The sequence below is a fragment of the Lynx rufus genome, unplaced genomic scaffold (assembly GCF_022079265.1).
Source record: "Lynx rufus isolate CCGP_SWC_20201006 ecotype Redwood Valley unplaced genomic scaffold, mLynRuf1.p SCAF_6, whole genome shotgun sequence".
In the NCBI taxonomy this organism is placed as follows: domain Eukaryota; kingdom Metazoa; phylum Chordata; class Mammalia; order Carnivora; family Felidae; genus Lynx; species Lynx rufus.
Window position 1 is genome coordinate 89633510 of NW_025814878.1, and position 7419 is coordinate 89640928.

The 7419-nt window shown below is 40.4% G+C and overlaps 1 pseudogene; it reads left to right on the plus strand.

Annotated features, from left to right (window-relative positions):
• The first annotated feature begins 5689 nt into the window (after positions 1 to 5689).
• On the plus strand, positions 5690 to 7109 carry LOC124529399 (transmembrane protein 184C-like; annotated as a pseudogene).
• Positions 7110 to 7419: the final 310 nt, after the last annotated feature.

Consider the following 7419-nt stretch of genomic DNA (forward strand, 5'->3'; position numbering starts at 1 on the left):
GGGTGGTTCAGTCGGTTAAGCGTCTGACTTTGGCTCAGGGCATGATCTCATGGCTTGTGAGTTCAAGCCCTCCTTTGGGCTCTGTGCTGACAGCTCAGAGCCTGGAGCCTGCTTCGGATTCTCTGTTTTCTTCTCTCTCTGCCCCTTCCCTGCTTGTGCTCTCTTTCTCTCTCTCTCTCTCTCTCTCTCTCTGTCTCTCTGTCTCTTCCTCTCTCTCTCTCAAAAATAAACATTAAAAAATTGTTAATAAAATGCTATCATAGACTGATGATATGATAGGTAAAAATTACATTTTATTCACCTGATATTTGTTTTTTTCATTATCAATTTGTTGGATTTCATCTAAGCATGTTTTTAGCCGTGCACATTTTCTTCTATGTCTCATTGATTTGAGTGTTTGTTCATGTTTTCTAGGATATTAGTGATATTTTTAATTATTAGTTTGTAGAAATTCTTTAAAGAGAAGCTTTGTCTTATTTGTTGCAAAATGTTTCCCAGTTTGTCTTTCTATTTTAAGTATTGTTTTTAATCTGTTAAAGTTACATATTTTGTTAAACCTATTGCTCCGGTACTTTGTAACTTTTCCTATTGATTTTAATTGAAGGGACAACTCCCCTACCTCAACATCAGTTAAATATTCATTTATATTTTTATTTTGTAAAAAATAAAATGAAAACAAATGTAATTCTGTATTTTCTTTAATAGATCAAAAGGTAGGTTATTGGATTTCTTTCTTTTTGTTTTAGTCATTGTGCAGTTGGCTGTGTGTAGATCTGTATTAGGACAGCAGATTAAATTATCTGAATCCAAATCCTCTGAAATTCACCCTCTATGCTATTCCAATTCTTAGAACTGATGAGAAATATATTGCGGTGGCCTCTGTCAGCCACTGTTAATTGTTTTCCATTTCCTCTCTTTTTCTTGCAAAAAAATTATTATTATTATTATTTTTTACACACAGGCAATGTGCTGAGGCCTAAATTATAAATCACAATTGGCTTAAGATAGTCATGACTGTACGGTTAACCATGAGACTTCGGCTCAGGTCAACGATCTCAGGGTCCATGAGTTTGAGCCCTGCGTCGGGCTCTGTGCTGACAGCTCAGAGCCTGGAGCCTGCTTCAGATTCTGTGTCTCCCTCTCTCTCTGACCCTCCTCCGTTCATGCTATGTCTCTCTCTGTCTCAAAAATAAATAAACATTTAAAAAATTTTAATAAAAAAAAAGATAGTCATGACTGTATTAACTGATTTCCCAACTTCCCTGGAAGTAGGGTAGCTGTGTGACCCAGTTAGGGTTGCCAGATGAGTACAAGACATCCAGTTAATTTGACTCTCAGATGAACAATGACTAATTTTTGTGTCCCAAATGTTGCATTGGACATAGAGTAAAAATTAGTAATAGTTTACCTAAAATTCAAATGTAACTATATGCCTTATATGTGTTTGTAAAATCTGAAGCTCACCTATACCCAGTTCTGGCCAATGAAACCTAATGACAAGTCTGTTGCAAGGATTTCTGGGAAAGTTTCTGCCTTTCAAATAAAGGGTCACATAGGATTGGTCTTTCCTTTTGCCTGTTCTTGAATGTATATGCAAAGTATGCAAGTGTAATGGCCATGTTGGGATGAGTGTTACCACAAAGCATTAAAAATGAAAGCCACAAAATGAGAGGACAGATTGAAAAGCTACCTGAAGCCTGGTCCCTGGCATAAGAGGCACTGGAGTCTAACTCCTGAATTTTTTCCTTTACAAGAAAAATAACTCCTATTTAAAAAAAACCACTGTAAGTTGGGTTTTCTTACATTTTAAGCTGAATGAAGTCCTAATGGTTACATATTGCTTGAGGACCATTTCCTTCTATTTCTACAAGAATGCTTCACTTACAATGACAATAAATACATCCATTCATTCATTTAGCACTTACATTTTGAGCACTGACTTTATGTTTGGGAAGCACTGATTTACTAGATCACTCTCCCAACTATCTGCCAATGATTTTCCAGAATGTTGTAAAGCATAGAAAGTTGCTGGTGTTACTAACATACCTCAAATTCTTTAAAAAAAATGTTATTCACATGCCAGATGCAATATTTGGGTCAGGGATTAGAGAATAGGGAATTTATAGTGTTTCCTCTTAACTTTTGTTCAGAAAGCTAGCATAGCTCTTGGACAAGTAAAAAATATATGTCACTGGTAATTTTCTCAATCTAACACCTTTGGTCTTCTAAGCTGTGAAAATTATTTCTAGATTCTGGGGATAGGTCATCAGGCATGGGTTTAGTAGTGTGGCTTTGTGCCACTCCCTATTTTGAGCATCATCTGACAATTGGATTTTCTCAGAAGATACTAGATAGTGCTATTCTTGGAAAATGTGACACAGTTGTCTTGTAGTCATGACTTAGTTACTATAAATTTTACATCCGTGTTGTAGCAGAAGATAATTCCTTCTAAGATTTGGCACATTTCCCCAATGTTACAGGCTTTGCATCCTCTTGTTTCCCCAACATTGAGGCTTCGAAGAAGTGTAGGAAATCATGAACCAAGCACAGCCAATCAACTTCAATCCCAATGACATAATTTTCTAAAAATAGATCTAAGTTTTAGTTTGCCTAATACTTGTAAATACTATATTTAAAATAAATTTTATAGGGGTACCTGGTTGGCTCAGTCAGCTAAGTGTGTGACTTCTGCCCAGGTCATGATCTTACGGTTTGTGAGTTGGAGCCCTGTGTCAGACATCTGCTGTCAGCAGAGCCGGCTTTGGATCCTCTGTCCCCCACCTCTCTCTCTCTGCCCCTCCCCTGCTTGTTCCCTCTCTCTCTCTGTCTCTCTCTCATTCTCTCAAAATAAATAAACTTAAAAACAAAACAAAAAAAATAAAATAAAATTTATATTAAAACTATATTGGAATGCTAACTACTCTATAAACAGTCAATAAGCTCTTTAATGACTGATAAATATTAATGGCAGATTAATATATTGATGTTTGTATCCTGTTAATTACCTGACCATTTGGTTTCAGAGGAAAACTAATAATTATATGTCATATATTTGGTGACTGCAAAGTTATATTAAGCTTTTCAGTGCTCTCTAATTGAAAAAATACATCTTTTTCAAGTGAGGCTACTTAAACTTTATTCAGTTAACCGTAGTATACACAGTTTAAAAGCATAAACTATATGTGGTGCTGAATAATAGCTCCCCAAAATGTCCATGTCCTAATTCCTAGAACCTGTGAATGCCACCTTATATGGCAACAGGAACTTGGCAGATATGGTTAAGATGAAGATTTTGAGTGGGTAGATTATCCTGGATTATCCAGGTAGAACTGGTATCATCACAAGGACCTATAAGAGGGAGGCAATGGATCTAAGACACAGGAGGTGAAGTAAAAATGGAGCAGATATTTGTGGATCTGAAGATGGGGGAAAGGACCATGAGCCAAATAATGCAAGGAATGCATCCCTCAAATCTAGAAAAGACAACCAAGATGTAACATGTCATTCCTGAATTTCTACCCCTAACAAGAAGAACAAGTAACAACTAGTCAATAATAGGACATCTCTGAGAGGTCCTAGAGAGTTCTAGAACACAGGGATCTGGCGGAAGCACCATCCTATAACACAGAGATCAAGGCAGACTGCATTAGAAGGGTAAGAGAAGTGGCTACATGTTGACCCTCCCCCAGGCCAGCACAGCACCATAAGGAGAGGTCTTCCTTAAGCATTTGGCTTCTCTACTGGGAAAAGAAAACCAGTTGGAACTGGGACAACCAGCACCCCATCCCCAGCAATGTGGGTCTGTCTCTTTGTGGGAAGCACCAGTCTGATCTCATCCCACTGAGATTGCAGAGTAATCTGTGGAACCTAGCCCCTGGGAATCTTATCATGATGGAGGAGGGAGGTGGGGCTTACAAGAACCAGCACTCCTATCTTGGCAGACTGATTTCATGCCTGCAGTACCCAAATGGTAATCCCAACCATCAGCTTTGCTCATCTGTAGAACCAAGTCAGTGGTGCACTCTGACCAGGGAACTCGACAAGGTGAAGATCTGCTTGATTTGGATCCTCAAATGAAGAATTTAGCCAGTCCTAGAACCGGGTTGGCACACACCCTAGGAAGGAGCTGAGTCATAGCCCCACAGTTGTAGAGAGTGTCTCCCAGCCACATCTGACCAGTCTAGCCTGGTAACACTCAAGCCCAGAGAAGGGCTGGCAGAGATGATAATTTGCAGAGCAACGCCAGTGGGCCTGTTCAAGCAAGGAACTTGGGGTGCAAGTCAGTTTGAGTTAAGACAACAAACGGCACTACCAGCCTTAGAGCTGCTTCTCACACTGTAGTGGGACAGAGAAACTAATCCATACTCCTTCCTACTACTGAATACAGCCTCCAGAGCACACAGCAAAACTGGGTAGGTGGTTTTTCTACCTAACAAAACCAGTGGCTTCACCTGATCAGGGAATTCAGCACACTCTTCTTGATGGATTCAGGTCCCCCAAACAATGAGTCCTACAGTCCCTGGGTTCCATCCTGCTGCCCTGACAGGGCAGGGAGGCTAATTCATAGTCCCATTCATAACTGAATATAGTACCTTCACTTTTTCCTTTGGTGACTGACACCTACAATCTAACCTCAGCAAAGCTATCTGAACCAAGAACAAAATTCTTGCCTAAGCAGGGTTATTCTTGTTGACTCTGAGGCCAGCTTCACTCTTGACCTTGTGTTTTAAATCTAAAAGATGACACATTCTCCTTTTAAGAGTTACCTCTTCTAAATTGAATTTCTGTCATTGGCATCCTAAGTGTCTGACAGATAAACCCACCTATAGGTGTCTTGCTACCCACCCATTTTTGCATTGTGTTTAAGCGTCCTCATACTTCATATTTTCAACACATTGTGAGAATTAAAGCATTTCTTTTCCTCAGCCTGAAATTCACTGTCTTTAAATAAGTCTTAACAATCTTGAAACATCTTAGGTACAATTTAATATTAAAATATCATGTCTAAAATAAGTGAAGTTTTCCTTATTCTTAGTTCGTAGTTGCAGTCTAACTTCTCTGCGTGCTTATAGCTGGTGATTTCCTTCAAACTTGAACTTGCAAAATGTACACTTCAGTATGCATCTTAATGCCTCTTATTACCCAGAATACATATCCTTCTTATGTTTAATCGATTCCTTTCCAAAAAAAAATTTGTTTTTAATTCTTTATTAAGGGATTCCTTTGTGGGGATGCCCCGTGGGAGTGAGTGAGAAAATCCTGGGGCCGACAGGTTTGAGTCCTCATCTCCAATCTGCCAGCGAAATCAGGGGAAGAGACGCCCGCAGACGCGGGAGGGAGAAAGCTCTACCGACCAAGAAAAGAGCAAGTGGGCAGGCAGCGGCGGGGCAGAACCGAACTGTCTGCAGGGTCTATAGAGGCCGGTCCTGGTCGGCGCCGCTCACCTCAAGGCCATGGTGCAGGCGGTGCTCTGGGCGATACCCAGGTGAGGGCAGCGGCTCCGCCAGGGTATTCTACCCCCGAACTAGGTAGATGCCGGGTGGGGAAGAAAGGATGCTGCCGCCACTTCTCCCTGGTAGTACCCTGAGCGGCAGCAGTTGCCGCAGCAGTAGCAGCAGAAAGCACAACGCGGGCGGAGGGGGCGGCTCGAACTGCTGGTAATGTCCCCCAACAGCTGTTTCTCTGTAGCATGCGAGTTGACAAAACAACCAAAGAACAGGGCTCCCCGTTACAATCCCCATCGAGCTCTTTTTCCTTGCCATCTGGAGCTCATTTATGCGGAAACATGCCTTGCACTTGTACCTGGAGGAACTGGAGACAGTGGATTCGACCTTTAGCGGTGGTCATCTACCTGGTGTCCATAGCGGTTGCGGTTCCTCTGTGCGTGTGGGAATTACAGAAGCTGGAGGGTGGAATACATACAAAGGCTTGGTTTATTGCTGGCATTTTTTTTTGCTGTTGACTATACCTATATCACTCTGGGTGATATTACAACATTTAGTGCATTATACACAACCTGAATTACAGAAACCAATAAAAAGGATTCTTTGGATGGTACCCATATACACTTTACATATTTCAAAGCTATGAAATATCTTTGAAATATCTCAGCATTGCAATATGTAGATACCTGCAGAGAATGTTATGAAGCTTATGTCATTTACAACTTTATGGGATTCCTTACCAATTATCTAACTAACTGGTATCCAAATAGGGTATTAATTCTTGAAGGCAAAGATCAGCAGAAACATTTCCCTCCCTTATGTTGTGGTCCACCATGGACTATGGGAAAAGTATTGCTGTTTCGGTGCAAACTGGGTGTACTGCAGTATAGAGTTATCAGACCATTCACCACCATTGTTGCTTTAATCTGTGAGCTGCTTGGTATATATGATAAAGGAAACTAGCTTTTCAAATGCTTGGACTTACTTGGTTATAATAAACAGCATGTCACAATTCTTTGCCATTTATCTTCTGCTGCTATTTTATAAAGTACTGAAGGAAGAGTTGGGTCCAATTCAACCTGTTGGCAAATTTCTTTGTTTAAAGCTGGTGGCTTTTGTTTCCTTTTGGCAAGCAGTTGTTATCACTTTGTTGGTTAAAGTTGGCGTTATTTCTGAAAAGCATACATGGGAATGGCAAACTGTAGAAGCTGTGGCTACAGGACTCCAGGACTTTATCATCTGTATTGAGATGTTCCTTGCTACTATTGCTCATCACTACACTTTCTCATATAAACCATAGGTCCAAGAAGCAGAAGAGGGTCATGCTTTGATTCCTTTCTTGCCATGTGGGATGGTTCAGATATTAGGGATGATATTTCTGAGCAAGTAAGGCATGTTGGATGGACAGTCATGGGACATTCTAGGAAGAAGTTCTTTCCTGAGGACCAAGATCAAAATGAACATACAAGCTTGTTACCATCATCATCACAAGATGCAATTTCTGTTGCCTCTTCTGTACCACCTTCACCCATGGGTCACTACCAAGGGTTTGGACACACTGTGACTCCCCAGAGTACGCCTCCTATGGATAACATACCTGATGAAATGTATAATGACACTACAGGAGAGAAAAACGAACTTTCAGATAAATCTGTGGCCTCCTGAACAAGTGTGCAGAAGCAAACTGTGCTCCTTCTACCATGTTATTTCATCACCTCGTATCCCATTGCTCAGGATTTTGTGCTTGGGACAAGCCATAAATGATGGAAGGTTTCAACACAAAGAAGGTGAGAAAGCCAGGTACAGCTACTGAATTTAACTGAGTTTTGTATATCACAAATAATCAGTCTAAATATCCTAGACTTTGACTTGATTTCTTAACATTAGACTATCACATATTCAAATGGTAGAAAATGACTTTACTAAATGTTCCTGGTGTTGCATTGCTTTATCAAGAGGATGGACATTAAAAAAA